Consider the following 16,701-nt stretch of genomic DNA (forward strand, 5'->3'; position numbering starts at 1 on the left):
TGGAACCTCCTCCTCAAAATCTACCTAAGGCTCCACTGCGGGTGCTGCTTCTCGAGCTCTAAGTTGAGCTCTACCTCTGCCTTGGCCTCTGGCGTGACCTCGGCCTCGACCTCGGCCCCTAGTCATAGCTGCTACTGGGGGCTCCGGCTCATGTCCGGCTATAGATGCAGTGCGTGTTCTCTCCATCTGTGAGAGAACATGAATAGAAGGGTTCAATATCAATCATCACTGATAGAATAAAAATCGCACGACAAAGAATAATAGAAGTGAAATTATTCCTAAACTCCATAGCATCTAGAAGATAAGTACAGACGTCTCCGTACCGATCTTTCAGACTCTACTAAGTTTGCTCGTGACTCGTGAGACCTATGTAACCTAGTGCTTTGATATCAACCTGTCACGACCCGGAATTCCCACCCTCGGGACCGTGATGGCGCCTAACATTTCACTTGCTGGCAAGCCAATGTTATAATAAATTTTAGCCATTTTTAACAGTTCAAATTAAATAATAATATAGCACCAATATAACCAAAATAAATCTGAAATAGAATGAGTAAACCAAAAATAACAACGATGTCTAAATACCATCCCAAAACTGGTCTCACAAGTGCACGAGCGACTAGAATTATACAAATAATGGTCTGAATGAAAATAAAACTATCTGAAATGAAATAAACAGCTAGCATAAGGCGAAAGGGGACTTCAGGGTTGCAAACGCCATACAGCTGTACCTCAAGTCTCCGAATTGGCAATCTACTGACCGCTGCTAGGACCGACTCCAAAATCTGCACAAGAAGTGCAGAGTGTAATATGAGTACAACCGACCCCATGTACTCTATAAGTGTCGAGCCTAACCTCGACGAAGTAGTGACGAGGATATGACAGGACACGTACATAAACAACTTGTGCAAGCGTATACATATACGAAGTAGTAACGAACACAGTGATTAACAATGTACAAATTGGGAGGGAACATGCGAAAGGGAAAAGATACGATAATTACGGCAGGAGAAATATCATGTAGCAGACAAATAAATCATCAACAATGAAGACAGGTAGTTGATAATATAAAAATGTCACGGCACCACCCTTCGTGCTTTTACTCTAATCCTTACCATGAAATGATGTCATAAGTAACATAAAATGATACGGTATCACCCTTCGTGATTTAACTCTCTTCCTTGCCACAATATAATGAATAAATGATATAAATGGCATGGCATCACCCGTCATACTTTAACTCTCCTCCTCACTATATAATCAATAAATGATAATAAAAAAATAGCTCGGCATCACCCTTCGTGCTTTTACACTCTTCCTTACCGTGGAGCAAGGATAATATAAATTCGGAAAAATAATTTAAATGCGGGAATTTGTATTTATCGACCTATATGATACCAGGGTACCAACCTCAACTTCAAAAATATTCAACAATTATTAAATGAGCAATAAATACAGAAAGAATGATCAAATAAGTAATAGCCTAACCTAAGCATAGATATCGTAATTAAATTGGCAATAAATCACAAAGAAACAAGTTCCACCCGCATAATTTAACTCAACTATAACGCATAAGTACTCGTCACCTCACATATACGTTGTACTCACACATTTAATAACGTAGAAAATAGATAAACAATTCATATTCCCTCAAGTCAAGGTTAACCACGACACTTACCTTGCTTCGCAACTCAAGCAATCACTCGACCACGGCCTTTCCTTTCGAACAAGCCTCCAAACCAACCAAATCTAGAAATTTATTGGCCAACAATTCAAATTAAACTTTAGAAACTACTCACAATTTGAAAGAGGTTCAATTTAAATCATTTTCGAAAAATTCAACAAAAGTCAACCCTCCGGGCTCGCACCTCAGAATCCGATAAAATTTACAGAACCCGAACACCCATTCTGATACGAATTCAACCATACCAAAATTAACAAATTCTGATATCGAATCGCCCTTCAACTCTTCATTTTACAATATTGAAAGATTTACAATTTTCCCGATTTCTACTAATTTAATGATGAAAATAATTATGGAATCATGAAACATAATCAAATCCGGGTTAGAATCACTTACCCCAATGATTTTCTTGAAGAACCCTTCAAAAAATCGCCACTCTCGGACTAGTTTACAAAAAATGAAGAAAAGAAGATGAAATGCATTTTTAAGCTTCAGCAGTTTTCTAAGCAGAAACTACAGTGAAAACTGCAGTACTAGTCTTTAGAAAATCGATCATAACTTTCTCTACAAATGTCCAAATAATGAATGGTTTAACTTTCTGGAAGCTAGACTCAAAGGGCAACAACTTTTATTTTTGGATCATTTCCAAATTCCTTATAGCTTAAAAGATATACACTTCCGAATTTAGACTAACAAGCCTGCAGATTCGAGGTTCTGCTGCCCAAAGTGCCGAATTGCTCAAACTTATTCAAAACTCGCTCGAACTTCTCGGGACCTCAACCAAATATACACACAGGTCCTAAAACATGATACGAACTCGCTCGTGTGATCAAAATATCAAAATAACACCTAGAATTTAGAATTGATTGCCAAAATGCATGGATTTTCAAAGAAATTTCAAGAACTTCAAAATTTTCAACCAAGCATCCGAATCCTATCAAATCAACTCCGAAGGATGCCAAGTTTTGCAGACAAGTTTCAAATAGAAAAATAGACTTGTACAAACTTTCAAAACCAAATTCTAGGCCCGTTAACCACAAAGTCAAATTCATGTCTACAATGACCCGACAGGTCGTTTTGAGCTCTAGCATGTCGTTCAGCGGTTTGAGGACTTGGGTAGCTTCACTTCATATATTATGACTTGTACGCATATTCAAAATTGAATTTTAGGAAGTTCGGAGCTGATTCAGATGTAAAATTCTCAATTCGGAAGCTTTAAGTTGGAAGAGTTGATCAAGGTTTGAATTTTGAGTAAACGACCTCGGAATTGGGATTTGAAGGTTCCAATAGGTTCGTATGATGATTTTGGACATGGGAATGTGTTTGGGCTGAGTATCGGGTGGTCCGAAAGTATTTCGCCGCTTATTATGGAAAGTTAGCATTTTGAAAGTTTTAGAATTTCATAAGTTTGGTTTGAAGAGGATTTTGATGTTATCGATGTTCGCTTGAGGTTCTAAGACTTGAAATAGGTTTGTATTGTGATTTTTGACTTGTACGTAAAGTTTCGTGTCATTTCGGAATGTTTAAGTATGAATCGGACACGTTCGTCGAAGTTTGAATGTTTAAAAGTTGAGGGAAGGTTTCGATCGTCGATTCGTAGTTTTGATATTGTTTGGTGTGATATGAGGCCTCGAGCAGGTTCATGTCATGTTTTAGGACTGGTTGGTGTAATTGGGCGGGGTCCCGGGGGCCTCGAGTGTGTTTCGGGATGGTTTCGCACCAAGTTTGGGTGATTTGCAACTATTGATTTCTGGTGTCCTTGGAATGTTTTGCGATCGCGAAGAGGGAGACGCGATCGCGAAAGGTAAGTGGGAGTAGATGGGATTTGCTCTTCACGTTTGCGGGCTAAGGAATGCGATCGCGTAGTGTCCTGGGCTGGACCATCGCGTTCGCGGATGAAGTTATGCATTCGCGAAGTGTTGAAGCAGGGGCTGATGGAATTGGTCTTTGCGAACGCGAAGTTGTCCCACGTTCACGATTGTTGGACTGATCATGCTTCGCAATCGTGAGTCTTCAGATGCAATCGCGTAGGGAATTTTTGGTGGCAGAGGTGGGCAGAATTGTTTTAAATCACGTAGGGCATTTTTGAGCCTCGCGATCACGAAAGGCAACGCCTGGGCAGAATTGTTTTAAATCGGGATTTTTGCTCATTTCTCTCTTGGTTTGGGCGATTTTTGGAGAGCTTCAAGGGAATATTTTCATCATCTATTGCAAGGTAAGTAATTCCCTCATATTGTTAGCTAACTACATGGATTCTACAATGATTTAAACATGGAAATTAGTAGAAATTGTGAGATTTTAAAAGAAACCTAGAAATTGGTATTTTTGAATTTTTGCCACGAAATTGGACATGGAATTAGGAATAAATTATATATTTGCGTTCGGTGTTATGGGTAAAGTTTATCTTCGATAATTTTTGGAATCCGGACACGTAGGCCCAAGGGTTGACTTTGTTGACTTTTCGAGCGGAGTTAAGGATCCTTATAAATTATTAAATTTTACGCATTGGAGTATATTTTGATTGAGTTGTACATTGTTTGACTAGTTTCGGATCGTTCGGCTTTGAATTGAGGAGTTAGAGAGACATTGGAGCCAGTTATGAAACTACAAAGCGAGGTAAGTCTCTTGTCCAACCTTGTGAGGGGAAAATTACCCCCTAGGTGATGTAATTGTTATATGCTACAAGTTGTGGGTGCTACGCACGCACGAGGTGACGAGACTCCGTACGTAGCTAAAGCATGTTTATGTCCGGGTAGACTTAGGACTTTCTCATGTAATATTTGAATTATTTGAACTCATTATGCTGACTTAATTAATTAAATTTATAATTGAAATTGATTTAGAAATACATATATATATTAGGCCGAGCCTTATCACCTTGAGTTATTGGCAAGTTATTTGAGAAATGGTAGAGGGTATATTCACTTTATGCTCATGTACTATATTGTAAGCACGTGTCTCATAACTCGATAAGTTCCTTCCTTTCTTGTGGAGAGGGTCGAATGCCTCGGCAGTATAATAGATGCATCTATGGTTCGTGTCGATCGATCCTCGGCAGTGTACACATTATTCGGGATCGGATCGTATGACCTCGGCATAATTGTACGTTATATCGCTAGCAGTCTGAATATTCACGAGCTTTTCCTTCCACTGATGCCTGACACTTTATATGGTATTCCTTATTCATTTGATACTGGCACTTGATACATTTGAGCTGTTGAGATAGAATACGAGACTGAGAAAAATTATATCTTTAAAAAAAATTTATGGAAGATTATGTAACTTACAGTTTTACCCCATTATTGATGTTGTGCTTCATATCTGCTTATGATTTATCATATTGCTTTATTGGACCTCTAGTAAGTGTCGATGTCGATCCCTCATCACTACTTCTCCGGGGTTAGGGTAGATACTTACTTGGTACGTGTTGATTTACGTACTTATGCTACACTTCTGCACTAAATGTGCAGGAACTGACAGGTTTATTTGGTGGTCATCTGGGCGCGTAGGCGCAGCTGCCGAGGAGACTTTATGGTGAGCTGCAAATTCAAGGCCACGTATCGCAGCTCACAGAGTCTCTATCGTACTATATAATTTATCCTGTCTTATTTACATTCCAGACATATATGGTATTATTATTGTACTCCTTAGTAAATGCGCATGTACTTGTGACACCGGATTTTGGGGATATTCTAGTTGATGCTTACAGATTCGCATATTATTATTACCTTTTATTTTTATGCAATACTAATTATGTATGTACCCGTGATTTTAAAGGTCTAAATTTCCTTACTTAATAAACTTTATGATTTCGAAAGTAATAAAATGAACCATTAATGTGATAGTTCACTGTTGGCTTGCCTAACGGTAATGTTGGGTACCATCACGGCCTATAGTGGATATTGGGTCGTGACAGGGTCAAACTTTAGATATTCAACCTTTATAAAATCAAAACTTTTAATTTTTCAAAAAACTAACGAAAAACGTGCCTACGCACTTCGGAATAACTTCAAATTTTGCACACAAGTCATAAATATTGTTATGAAGCTGCTCGAACTCTCAGAATCCAAATCGGGACCCGACATTAACAAAATCCAATTATGGCCAAATTTAGAAATTTTTTAAACCTTTAAATTATGGTTTTCGACAAATGGCGTTAAATCAAGCTAGGGACTTCCGAATTTGATTCCGGGAATACGCTCAAATCCCAAATTATGATACGGATTGACCAAAACTGTCAAAATACTGATCCGGGTCTGCTTATATAAAACGTTGACCGAAGACAACTCAAATGAGTTTTTAAGGCACGATTTCACATTGTCATCAATTTTCTCATAAAAACCATTCGGAAAAAAGATACGAACTGCGCACGCAAATCAAAGAAGGCTGAATGGAGTTACAAAAATAAAGGTTAAAATTAAAGATGACCTATCGGGCCATCACATAATTACTACTCAAAAGTTTTTCATAAAGGTTACTCTTTTCGAGCATACTTCTCTGAGATCTTATTAATTTCGTGAGAAATTCTTAGTCTTCTATCATCATCAGATAGATGCTCTAAGTTTAAAGGGCTAATTCTGAATCCTTTAAATTTTTCATCAAATAATTTCTCAAGATCATTAAGACTTTTAAATTTAAAGCCTTTGATCTCGGGAGGAGGTTGAATACTAGAGGTAGCAATTTGTTCTTTACCTCTAGTATCTTTATTATCTAAATTCTGTACTTCAGAAATTAATTTACCAATCCTATCATGAATAGATATAATCTATTTACCAAGAACACTCGTATAAATATTAGTATAATTTTGTTGCTTGAGCATAACATTCACATGTTGAGCAGTAATTAAGCCAGTATCATTTTTAAATAATTTTGAAAAGGTTGTAAATTAAACTATTTTATCATTATTTCCCATTTGGAAAGATTGTTGTGTAGGAAAGACAGACTTAGTAATTTCACCATTACTAAGCTTATAATCTCTTTCTAACATGAAAATATAACCATCAACATGTTTAGACATAAACCATATTATGGAAAATATTTTCTATGGTTTATGTCTAAACATGTTGATGGTTATATGACCGCTAATATCATTATAAAAATTATTTTGAAAGAAAGTTATTAACTTATCATCAAAATTGTCAAAAAAATAATTTCTAAATAGTTCCCATCTTGATTTATTAAACTCTTCAGAAATCATTTTCCTTGCCGGAGATCCCGGACTAAAATTTATTTGGTCTTGATCCATTATAATCCTGTTGAAAAATCTATTTCGTAAAACTCGTAATGATCTTGAGAAATTACTTGATAAAAAATTTAAAGGATTCAAAATTAGCCCTTTAAAGAGTAAATTACTCCAAAAAGATCTAAAAGATCAGGAAAAAATCCATGGTCAATAAATCATTGATAACATCAAGCACAAAATTGAAGCTTATAGCAACCAGGAATTGACAAATGTCGAAGTGAGCTTCTATCTGATGATGATAGAAAACTAAGAATTTCTCACGAGATTAATAAGATCTCAGAGAAGTATGCTCGAAAACAGGTCCAAAGGATGTACTATTATCCTAGACCAACTCCTCAAGATGTCACTTCTAGAGAATAAGAAGATTTTTATTCAAATAATTATAGTGGTAAAGAAATCTATGAATGGAACATAGATAGTCTCCAAATTGGAAGATTTTAATATCTTCCAAGAATTCATCCAACTGACATTTCTCAGCCTATGAGTAGTTTTATGGTCTCACTATTATCCGACCATCTAACCATGTGAAGAAAAGTCTCCCCTTTAGTAATCCCTAAGTGATCCTTATATAATAGATCCTAACATAAACTGACAAAATCAAAAAGTAAAATGGCCAGCAACATTATTAAAACATGGTCGATAAACTAAAAGTAATAAAACAAACAACTTTTAAAAAGTTGATTCCCTCTAAATTTTAATGGAATTTATACCTTTTGAGAATTATATTATGTTACGATACACTTCACCTTGGATAAAATAATCCAAAATAAATATTAATTTTCTTTAATGATAATCATTTATTTCTTTCTAGAAAAAAACTTAGTTGGTTTTAAACATTACCCATCCAATTAAATTATTTGTATGACAACTAAGCTTAACAATGTAGAATCTTTTTTTTAGTTCTTGTATTTTCTGATTTGAATTCCAATAGGATGAAATTCATATAAGATAATTGAGCAAATACAATTTATTTTTTAAGACCATACCAAATATAGTATTTTGTGCGATATTTGAGTACAAGCCAATATATTATTCTATTTCGTCTAAGATATTAGAGCAAATGCATAACTCAAATATCAAACTTATGATAAGATATTAAAATACCTTTGTGTAACATAATTCTTTTTCTTTATTAAGTTGGCTAGTGTTTACCATAACTTCAACATTGGCATTTCTTACATACTCGGATAGTGCATTGCGTGTTGGTGATTTGTCCCGAATCTTCAACTGGTGATACCCAGACCTCAAGTCAATCTTAGAGAACACCCTCCCTCCCTGAAGCTGGTCAAATAGATCATCAATGCGCGGCAAAGGATACTTGTCCTTGATTGTAACTTTGTTCAACTACCCGTAATCAATGCACATCCATATAGTACCATCCTTCTTCTTCACAAACAGAACCAGTGCACCCCAAGGCGACATACTAGGCCTAATAAACTCCTTATAAAGAAGTTCTTGAAGCTACTTATTCAATTCCTTCTAATCAACTAGTGCCATACGATGCGATGGAATAGAAATGGGCCGGCACCAGGTCAATACCAAAGTTAATATCTCTGTCGGGCGGTATGCTCGGTAGGTCTGCAGGAAATGCATCCGGAAAATCTCGCACCACCGGAATAGAATCAATAGTAGGAGTATCAACACCAACATCCCTCACAAAGGCCAAATAAGATAAACAGCCCTTCCCAACCATCCACTGGGCCTTCAGATATGAAATCACCCTACTTGGAACATAGTTTAGAGAACCTCTCCACTCAATCCTTGGAAACCCCGGCATCGCCAATGTCACGGTCTTAGCGTGACAATACAAAACAGCATGACATGGAGACAACTAATCCATACCCAAGATCATGTCAAAATCCACCATACTAAGAAATAAGAGATCAAATCTAGTCTCCAATCCCCCAATAGTCCCTACACATGACCGATATACACGATCCACAATAATAGTGTCGCCCACTGGCGTCTTGACTCATAGAGCATATCCATATAATGAGCAAAATATGGTGATACATATGAATAAGTGGAACCAGGGTAAAATAATAATACAGAGGCATCCCTATGGCATATTGAGACAATACCCGTGATCACTACATTGGAAGCAACAACATCTAGTCTGGTAAGAATAGCATAGAACCGGGCCTGGCCTCCCCCTCTTGGGCGACCCTTAGCTGGCTGAGCCCCACCCCGAGCTGGGTGGGTGGGTGGTGAAGTAACTGGTGCTGAAGTCGCAACCTGACTCCTCTGCTTCACTGGACCTCCCGGGCGATGAGGACACTGCCTCCACATATGCCCAAACTCCCCGCACTAAAAGCAACTCCCCGGTGCTGGTGGTGGGGACTGAAGGGAGCGCCAAGCACCGGGATAACTGCTAGAAGGACTCGGCATTGATGAGCCCTGAGCCGATGGAGCAAAAGACGAACTCTGAGCTGGAAGGGCATTGAGAGATGACTGACCCTGATGAGAACTGTATGAACCATGGCTGGATGATGCACCACGATGAATTGGACGAGCCTTCTGAGCGTGCCTATGAGGATGACCCCTGCCGTGGTAGAACTGACCTCTAGAAGGAACATCGCTAAAACCACCCGATCCATGAGGCCTCTTAGCCTCCCTCTCTCCACACTCCTAGCTACGAACCATCTCTATCTGCCGAGCAATATCAACCACCTCATCAAAAGTAGCACCAAACACTCTCTCCTGAGTCATAAGCAACCGCATCTGATATGTGAGGCCATCAATGAACCTCCTAATCCTCTCCCTATCAATAGGAACCAACCAAGCTGTGTGACGAGCGAACTCAGAAAACCTCATCTCGTACTACGTCACAGACATGCCCTCCTGACGTAACTGCTCAAACTGTCTGCACAGCTCATCCCTGTGAGACTGTGGCACAAACTTCTCCAAGAAGAGAACGGAGAACTCCTGCCATGTAAGTGGTGCGGCACCGACCGACCTGCGTCTCTCATAAGCCTCCCACCATATGAAGGCAACCCTAGTAAACTAAAAAGTAGTGAACGAGACCCCATTGGTTTCTGAAATACCCGTAGTGCGAAGAATCTGCTGGCACTTATCCAAGAAACCCTGGGCATCCTTTGACTCGGCCCCGCTAAATGATGGAGGCTGAAGTCTCCCAAATCTCTTAAGTCTCCTCTGCTCATCATCAGTCATAACAGGTGTTACAACCCAAATTCGCATACCATAGATCACGCCGTAAGTTAGTCGACGTAAATCCAAGAAGAGATTATCTTTGAGATGATAAGAAGTTAATCCTATTGGTCTTAAACGATACAAGGGTGTATAAGAGTGGTTAACAAGTATTTGAAGTTAAACGAATCAAGGATGTTGTAACCCGTATTTTCGGGTAACACTAGAGGTGATTAATTTTCCCAAGAGGTCTTGTTTTAATGTATTTGAATCATATAATATCCGCATCATAAGTATTGAAGTCAAGCGAGTTATGAAACAAAAGTCAATAAAAGTTGTCGCAACTTAGGTTTATAATTTTACTTAAACTTTAGGTCAAATGTTACTGCATTTTTCTCCCAATATGCTTGGAATTATGGGATGATCTACCTATCAAATTGAAGATCTATGAGTCTAGTTTCCAACGCATTAATCCGTTTTTCGATACAATCTCGGAATAGAGAGATATTCACGTTTTCGCGAGAGTGTGCCAAGCTGCTCTCTATGGGGCCCACAAAGGCGGTTTAAGACATATGGACATATATAAGATACCTCAACCCCGTTTTAAGTCATTATTTTTCAGTATATTCAGACCTTATAACCCTAAAAACAGTCTCTCAAGGTTCTCTCATGATCCAAGACCCAAACAAAGGGCAAACAACACAAATCAAATGTCGGGAATCCCGTGGCGCTAGTAAGTTTCTTGTTCTTCTTGTTGTTGCTGATTTTTGTGTTGTTCCAGCTCGTGTGGGAGGTTGTTTTAAGTGTTTTATGTCCTGTAAATATACCTTCAAGTTTTTAATATCAACCCTAGGTGATTTCAAGTCTTCTAAAGTAATTCTAGTGCCGAAAAACCCGAATTAATTGCTAGTTTCGCTTCCTTGTTCTTGTGGCAGAATTGAAGGGATATTTCGTGGAAAATTAAGGTCAAATTGGAGTTTTTCTTCCTGTTTAAAGGTAAGGAACCTCTTACTCTATATATATTTAAGATTATCCAAGTTGCAGCTAAGTCGTTGAAGCTAGAACTTGTGAAATATATATCGAAAGGCTTGGTAGTAATGTTGTTGGTTGGTGGACTGTTTTGGAGGCTCAATATGATTATTAATGATGTTGTTTGGGCTGTTTGGTGATTGTATTGACTTGTGGGAAGTCATATAAATAGGGGAGGTGCTGTCTGTTTCATCGTAAAATAGGTTGTGGTCGATACATAATAGTTACGACGCTTAAACGATAATGATAGTGTCATTTGTCTTATTGTAGACTAAGGAGTCGTGACATTTGCATAGCTTGAGGTTGGGCAGTATATACAAGGTATGTGAGGCTATCCCCTTCATTCTTTTGCACGACTCCGATTGTACATAATGTAATGAACGAGCTCCCAAAGATACTCTACTCTTAGAAGCTAGCAGTACTTACATTGCTGCCCTTCTTATGAAACGATTGATATTGATGTTACTTATCTTATTCTTATATTATCAATGTTGTTGGTAGTTCCTTATTCTTACAAGATTCTTGATGAAGAGTTAATCCTAATAACATGTACGAAGGATACCGACCTTACGTCACTCCGAAAGGTTCAAAATGTGATTCCAATGAGTCCAGCATGCATCATATATATGTATCTATTTTACTCTACCGAGCCGCGCTATAGTCGGCCGGGTATGGCACCTATTGTGCAACCACTGATCAGTTGGGTTTTACCGAGCTCCACGTGGCCGGGTATGATTCTACCGAGCCCTATGATGGCCGGGTACGTTTTACCGAGCCTATTACGGCCGGGTACGATATGATGATGGTGATGCCCACAAAGGCGTATGTTTTAAAAGTTTATGTATATATATGTATGTATCATGTATTTCATGTCAGTAGCCCTCAGAGGTACCCAGATGTCACAGGTTGTATATTCTCTATCCCTGTTTACATTACTGTTCTTACTTATGCTTTCCTGCCTTACATACTCAGTACTTTATTCGTACTGACGTCCCTTTTATTTGTGGATGCTGCATGTCGTGCTGCAGGTCCTGATAGACAGGTAGACACAGCTCCCCCACCACAGTAGGCTGTCCAGTTCAGCGGTTATTGGCGAGATCCCTTCTCCGGACTTGCCGTGGTCTTGGTATGCATTTTGTTATAGACATTATGGGTATGTCGGGGCCCTATTCCAGCAATGTTGTAGAACTTATGTTCCTTTAGAGGCTCATAGACAGGTGTCGACTCATGGTAGCTCGTACCTTATATATAGTTTCTTGACAGTCTTGTCGTCCCATGTTATGTATGTTCATGACATTATCTTTCATTGTTGGATGTTCATGATCCATGTCTACCATTTATATTGATCTTGTCGGCCCTTAAAGATAATAAGGAAGGTTAGATAAAATGTACATTGGTGCTCGGCAAGTATGGCCCGGGTGCTAGTCATGACCCTCCAGTTGGGTCGTGACAAACTTGGTATCAGAGCAAGTCTGTCCTAGGGGTTGTCTATGAGCCGTGTCTAGTAGAGTTTTGATTATGGATGTGTAGTTCGTCACATTTATAATCAGGAGGCTACATGACATCTAGGGAGTGGTTGGTGCGGCCTGAGCCGAAACCACCTGAGCAAGGCTAGTGCAAACAGTCAATATCTGGGCCAAAGCCTCCTAAAGGCCTGAAATCACAATGGGCATGGCTGGTGCCTGAGCTGGCCCCACTGGCCCAGCCATATTTGGAACCTGCTCCTGAGCTGGAGCAACTGGTGGATCTGCAGGTGCTGCTCTAGCTGTTGTATGAGCTGCACCTCTGCCCCTACCGTGACCTCGAACTCTCGTGGCCCTAGATGGTGGTACTGGTGGCTGTCCATCCTGTCCAGTAGCACGTGTCCTCACCATCTGTGAGAGAATAGAATACAGAAGTTTAGTTACCGAAATCAACAAATCCACACGACAAGAATACAAGAACATGAAGTTTCCTAAGGGTTCGGCAGCCTCTCGAAGATAAGTACAGACATCTCCGTACCGATCTGCAAGACTCTACTAAACCTGCTCATGATTCGTGAGACCTATGTAACCTAGGCTCTGATACCAACTTGTCACGACCCAAAATCCTAACCTGTCGTGATGACGCCTAACGTGGTACTAGGCAAGCCGACATTACAAAATATCTCCAACACTTTTAACAGAAAATGAATTAAAGCAGTTTAGATAATAAAAGTTCTCATAAACAGGATAAAAACCCAAAACTCAAATGCGGAAGTTCCTAACTATCGGGGTTTCACTGAGTACATGAGCATCTATACATCACAAGTATGGAAAATACTGTCTATGATAATCTGAAACTAAATACAATAAGCGAAAAGACAGGGAAAGAGAAACAAGGTCTGCAAAACGCCGGGCAACTACCTTAGAATCTCCAAAAGATCAACTGTGCAATGGAATCAATACCCACTATGTCCGGAAACACCTGGATCTGCACACAAAGTGCAGGGTGTAGCGTGAGTACAACCAACCCAGTAAGTAACAATACTAAATAAAGAACTGAAAGTAGTGACGAGCTTCACAGTTATATTTCAATTATAGTAATTTCAACTTAGGAAGGTATGCTTTCGAATTCGACAATTAAGACCAAAATAATTAATTCATGTCAAGTTCAATTGAAACAGAAGATAATATCTCTCAAAAATTTCAAGACAGTGATATATGACAGCTAAAATGCAACAATAATGAAGTCAAATGCATCCTCACAGAGCAACAGTCACTTAGACTTCCCATTCACTCCAGCCTCACAATCACTCATTCCTCTCAGTCACTCAACACTCGGCACTCGGCAATTAGCACTCGCACTCAGTAGGTACCTGCACTCACTCGGGGTGTGTATAGACTCCGGAGGGGCTCCTTCAGCCCAAACGCTATAACAAGCCATTCATGGCATATATCAGTGAAACATGCTGCGGCGTGCAGCCCGATCCCATAAATATCCTCACAATCAGTCCCTTGGCCTCACTCAGTCATCAACCTCTCCAGTCTCTCGGGCTCTCAGAAATCATGATAAGCAGCCCAAACAGCAATGATATAATGCATCAATAATGAACAATAGAGACAGAGATGTGATATGCAAGTAAAACTGTGACAGAGTACAAAACAATAATTTTGCAGATAATTCAACATGTACACGACCTATGTGGGTCCCTACAGTGTCAACACGTGGTCTAAACATGATTTGCAGTTTCAGTTTCTCTAATACGTGGAAGTGTACAGATAACAGCAGATTATTCAACTACACAGTTCCATGGAATTGACCAAGTCACATTTCCTATGGTGCACACCCATACACCCGTCAGCTAGCATGTGCGTCACCTCAAAACCAAACATATGGCACAAAATACGGGGTTTCGTACCCTCAGAACCAAATTTAGAACTGTTACTTACCTCAATCCGAGCAACTCTCTACTCCAACACACCCTTGCCTCACGAAGCAGCCTCCGAATGCCTCGAATCTAGACATAAACAATTTGATATAATCACTACGGGCTAAAGGAATCAACTCCATAGGAAAATACTAAGTTATTAATCAAAAGTCACAGATCGACTCGAAAGTCGGCCCCCGGGCCCACATCTCAAAATTAGATAAAAGTCACAACCCGAAATCCCATTCAACCACGAGTCCAACCATACCAAATTTATCAAAATCCGACACCAAATGATCACCAAATCCTCTAATCAAACTCCCTATATCCCTAGCCTCAAACTCTCAATTTACACCTTAAATACACACCAACTAGGTGGAAAAATCAAAGGGGAAGCAAGATTATTGATTGAAAATGAGCACAAGGGACTTATATCAAGAATCCCTTAGAAACTCCTCTCAAGAATCGCCAAAACCCGAGCTCAAAATGTTTAAAATGAAGCAAAAATCGCGAACCCTTGTATTTAAGTGTTCTGTCCAGCACTTCCGCTTCTGTGGAAACTTAACCACTTCTGCGGCATCGCAGAAGCGACCACTCACCCGCATCTACAGCTTCTTCCGCTCCTGCAGCCCCTTACTCCGCTCTTGTGGACTAGCTTCTGCGAGCCTCCAAGCCGCTTCTGCGGAACCCAGCTCCCCTGCCTAATTGCACTTCTGTGGTCCCCCTGCTGCATCTGCGGTCACGCAGGTGCGGCAAATCCCTCGCACCTGCGGCCACCTGCACACACCCCTCCAAACTCTCACCTGCATAACCCATCCCGCACCTGTGAGCTCGCACCTGCGATTAAAGCTCCACAAGTGCGGTTATACCAGCAGCCTCCAGCTTTATCAACCTTTAAATTTTAACTTTTGATCCATTAACCATCCGAAATCAACCCGAGGCTCCCAGAACCTCAACCAAACATACCAACAAGTCCTAAAACCTTATACGAACTTAGTCGAACCCTCAAATCACATCAAACAACATCAACAACATGAATCACACCCCAATTCAAGCCTAATGAAACTAAGGAAATCCAACTTCTACAAACGACGCCGAAACCTATCAAATCACGTCCAATTGACCCCAAATTTTGCACACAAGTCAAAAATGACATTACGGACCTACTCCAACTTCCGAAAATTGGAATCCGACCCCGATATAAAAAATTTCACTCCCGGTCAAACTTTCCAAAAATCCAACTTTCGTAATTTCAAGCCTAATTCCACTAAGGACCTCCAAATCACAATCCGGACACGTTCCTAAGTCCAAAATCACCCAACGGAGTTAACGGAACCATCAAAACTCCATTACAGAGTCATTTACATATAAGTCAATATCCGGTTAACCATTTCAACTTAAGTTTCCAAATTTGAGACTAAGTGTCTCAATTCATTTTAAAACCTCACCGGACCCGAACCTACTACTCCGGTAAGTCACATAATAGCTATAAAGTGCAAAATGAGCAGTAAATAGGGGAAAGGGGCTATAACTCTCAAAACGACCGGCCGTGTCATTACACTTACACTATCGAGCTTCAGATGGCCAAGGAGATCAGAAGTGATATTTCTTACCAGACGGCTGTAGATATTGCTAGACAGATAGAGATGGTTCTTGCTCAGGAGAGGGGGCAGGTGTCTGATAAGAGGCCTCGTTATTTCAGTGGGTTTAGTGGTGCCTCGTTTGGAGGCAGGGGTACTTTTGGTAGAGGCATCCTCCCAGGTCGTTTCAGTCAGCAGTCCAGGCATCTCATAGTGCTTCAAAGAGCCATGGTCCTTATGTGTCTCATCCTGACCTACTAGCCTATAGTGCACCACCAGCTCCTATCAGTGCACCTCCGATCTAAAGTTATCAAAGTGGTTACCCAGGTCGACAGGGCCAGTTCCAGGGTTAGCAGTCACAGCAGCCGAGGGCTTGTTATACTTGTGGGGATCCGAGACACGTTGCTAGATTTTGCCCCAGGTTATAGGGCTCCGTGCAATAGCAGGGTTCTTGTGCTATGATTCTGGCACTAGTTGTTCCACTGCCTACCCAGCTAACTAGGGGCAGGGGTCTGGCAGCCATAGGTGGGGGTCAGGCCATTAGAGTTGGAGGTCAGGCCATTAGAGGTGGAGGTCAGGCCATTAGAAGCAGAGGCCAGCCAGTGAGAGTCTGCCCTAGAGTCATAGTTCC

Source organism: Nicotiana tabacum, chromosome 14 (assembly GCF_000715075.1).
Source record: "Nicotiana tabacum cultivar K326 chromosome 14, ASM71507v2, whole genome shotgun sequence".
NCBI lineage: Eukaryota > Viridiplantae > Streptophyta > Magnoliopsida > Solanales > Solanaceae > Nicotiana > Nicotiana tabacum.